General features: G+C 45.2%; 1 pseudogene; it reads left to right on the plus strand.

Moving 5' to 3' along the window:
• The first annotated feature begins 486 nt into the window (after positions 1-486).
• LOC114703095 lies at positions 487-2,216 on the plus strand (annotated as a pseudogene).
• Positions 2,217-3,291: the final 1,075 nt, after the last annotated feature.

Raw genomic sequence — 3,291 nt, forward strand, 5'->3', positions numbered from 1 at the left:
AACACTGATTGGCCAGTGGCCAGGCAGGAAGTAGGTGGGACAAGGAGAGAGGAGAATTGTGGGAAGCAGAAGGCTGAGGAGAGACACTGCGGCCGCTGCCATGACCAGCAGCATGTGAAGATGCCGGTAAGCCACCAGCCACATGGCAAGGAATAGATTTATGGAAATGGTTAATTTAAGATAAAAGAACAGTTAGCAAGAAGCCTGCCACGGCCATACAGTTTGTAAGCAATATAAGTCTCTGTGTTTACTTGGTTGGGTCTAAGCGGCTGTGGGACTGGCGGGTGACAGAGATTTGTCCTGACTGTGGGCAAGGCAGGAAAACTCTAGCTACACTATGGGAATGGAATTTCTTTTCTACTCTATTTCTTGGCAGGTTCATTATTGATATATAGAAAGACTATTCACTTCTACAGGTTAATCCTGCTATTTTGCCAAAAATGTTATTCAGGAATCCAGAGGAGCTACTGCATTCTATTGAAGAACATGTCTTAAAAAAACACTATTCAGGAGATCCTGGAAATAATGAAAGAATCAGGGGAAAAAATCTGATGGAAGAATCTGTTAAAAAAAAAAAAAAAAAAAAAAAAAAGTTTATTTCTAAGACATCAAATAAGGAAGAAGCTGAGAAAGAGGATGATGGTGCTGTTTTGCAGCAGGAGATGCAGAGCTGGACATCAAACCATGGTTGGTCAGGCCAGGAAAAGAGCCAAGTCGAATTCCAAGCTCTAGCTGGTCCAGCCTGGCAGTATGTGAGGAGTTCTCTACCCTGTTGGCTGATGGGCCACTAGATACCCAGGATATAATTAAATTGAACATCAGATGCCCTTCCAGCAAGAAGGAAGAAAAGTCCACAAAGGATGTCTCTGAGAAGAAAGACAAGACCAAAAGCAAAGAAAAAGTCCCAAGGAAGATCCTATCCAGAGACTCCAGTGAAGGATATGAAAATTCCACTGGAATGCACTTATGTGAATTTCTTGCAAATAAACTAAAATAGAACCCAGGGGTCAGAATGATGCTGCTTACATTAGAATAGGGGATTCTGGGATTTATTAATGACAACAATGCTATTATACTGATGGCTGCCTAATTTGAGATGGCCCACAATGTTGGTCAAACTGGGAAAGCTGCCACCATCAATAAAACCAACAACATAAGAATCCATGAACAGAGGTTTTCATAACATATATAAAAGATGAGGAAAATACAGCATTTCAGCAGATTCATTTTCAGGAAAGATGATGCCAGTAAGGTGATAACCAGGCTAGACAGAATGGATATCTAAATGACATCAGCAGGAACTGTGAAGTACTGAGCACACTCAAGCATCCACCAGAGTGGCACAGATGGCAAACTCAAATCCCTGGAGCCATTGCTTTGGAGCACCACAGATTCAATAGGCTGTCCAACACATGCAACTCCCTGTCACCAAAGCCAGCAGCTTCAGCTGAATCTCCATCCTCATCTGTCTGGGACCTTCTCTTTTGTGACATCCAGCAGCAACAGCAGCAACTGTAGCAGCAGCAACTTCCTACTTTCCCACTCAACCCTCAACAATAGCTAATAATTTTACAGGCAGACGACCTCAGTGACTCCTTCTGACAAATGGGCCTAGCTCCAGGGTTCAGCTGAAGTAGCTGGCCCATCCTCACCTTTGTTCCAGCCCCCAATTTCCTCCCAGTGTCCTCAGCAAGTGAGCTTCATCATGGTCTCTACAGAACAAGCCCCTTTATCCACTCCACTTCCAACTATTCCACCCCTAACCATACACCACCTACTCAGCAAGCCCTGCCTCCACAAGGCTACATACAGCCTCCTCAACAGATCCAGGTTTCTTACTATCCCTTACAGCATTTTAATTCCAACCATCAATATCGACCTTTCTCTCAGTATGTTCAACAGCTGCCTCAGCCATCCCAGTAGCCTAGTTTACAGCCCATCTAACCAGCAGTAGACAGCTTACCAAGGCGTACTTAGGGCCCATCAGACTCAGAACACAAGTCTACTCAGAAACTAGGAGAGCATCATGGGAAGCCCTACGCAAGGTCTGGTGGTTCAGTACATTCCACTGCCTTCTTACCAAGTCCTCATGGGCAGTGACTTGCAAAACATACTCCGACTGCTTTTCCAGCAACCCATGCTGCCAGCCAGTCTGTGCAAGGAGGCCTCCCAGCAGGGGTATACCCATGTACTACAATGTGATTCCACCAGCTTAGCAGTACAAGTAGGAAAGGTATCACTCAGACTCCATCCATGGCAGTGGAGTCACCAAAATACGATGTGTACTATCTGTGTCAGAATCCTGGAAACCAATAAAATCCTGGTGATAACTCCCAGGGCCAACACATAACTTAGCAACATCTCTGTCACATCTCCTACCCATTCTCCAGAACCCTCTGCTATCATCAGCCTCAGCATTTTCTGCAGTGAACTCAGCCTCCTACCTGTCTACATGCAATCCCCCTAGCTTGGGGGTCCTGGTCAGACATCATCATATAATCGGTCCATCTGCCCACTCTTGTTCTTTGACTAGTTAACTTGCATGATGCATCAAGGACAGAGTTGATTGAAGCATGGAAACTGGGGCAGAAGATTAGCACTCAAATCTACCTTCACTGACCAAGGACAGAAGATTCCGTGCTGGGGAGGGTGCTGGAGGACATATAGCCCTGATGACATCACCCATACAAAAGCATTCAAGCTCTTCACCCAGCATGACATGTCTTGAACTTCACTGTCTTGCACACCATTGTGGCTATATTCCCTGGCTGCCCATAATGCCTTCCTTCTCCTCAAAAGCTCTATGAGTCACTTCAGTCTTTGAGTGGACAGAAAGAACTATGACCTGAGGATCCTCCATCTCCGAAGAAATGGAAGAGGGGTAGGAATGTGCACAGTAGACATGAAGGCTGAGTAGAGTGAGCCAAAGCAGAAAGATTGGGCCAGAGGTGGGAAGTAAGGAGACAGAGGCCAGACTGGAGCCTACCACATCATGGCTAAAGAGAGAAGCAAAGAGATTCTTATATGGGCACTGGACTCCTTTCTACTCCCTGGGACCCCTTTTCCCTGGTTGGTCCCCTTGTGTTTCCTGTCCTTTCCATCCTCTTCTATCACCTTAAAAAATCTCTTCTCCAATTATGAAATAAATTTCCCTCATATTTTTGGTCAGGTGGAATCGAGAAGGTCCAATACTCCCCTCTCCTCCCATTTATTCCCATTTCCCAATCTCCCTTTCCTCTTTTCGTCTTAAGTGAATGTATTCATTTGGACACAGTTTAAAAAAAATAAACT

The sequence above is a fragment of the Peromyscus leucopus genome, chromosome 4, assembly GCF_004664715.2.
Source record: "Peromyscus leucopus breed LL Stock chromosome 4, UCI_PerLeu_2.1, whole genome shotgun sequence".
Classification (NCBI taxonomy): Eukaryota; Metazoa; Chordata; class Mammalia; order Rodentia; family Cricetidae; genus Peromyscus; species Peromyscus leucopus.